We start from the raw sequence: 298 nt of genomic DNA, 5'->3' as shown, positions 1-298 counted from the left end.
AAGTTTCTTATACAAAAAAGTATCAAACATCCAGTTTCAACTTTCAAGTTGCATCCTTTGATGCCCACACCGCATCCAATTCTTGAAGTGTTCTTTCGTAGTCATTATCATCTTCATCCCCACCATCCAAAAGTTCTTCCAAGTCCAAAGAAGGTGTTTCTTGCATTTCACCAACACCTTTATCTAAATATTTTTTAAAAAATTAAAATAATACATGTTTAGCAAACAGAAAGCAAAAATTTGTTAAAAAATTTTTCCGGTTTTTCCGGTTTAACCGGGTTTTAACCGGTTTTTCCGG

Source organism: Primulina huaijiensis, chromosome 10 (genome assembly GCF_012295235.1).
Source record: "Primulina huaijiensis isolate GDHJ02 chromosome 10, ASM1229523v2, whole genome shotgun sequence".
Classification (NCBI taxonomy): Eukaryota; Viridiplantae; Streptophyta; class Magnoliopsida; order Lamiales; family Gesneriaceae; genus Primulina; species Primulina huaijiensis.
Note: the sequence above shows the minus strand (reverse complement) of the source record.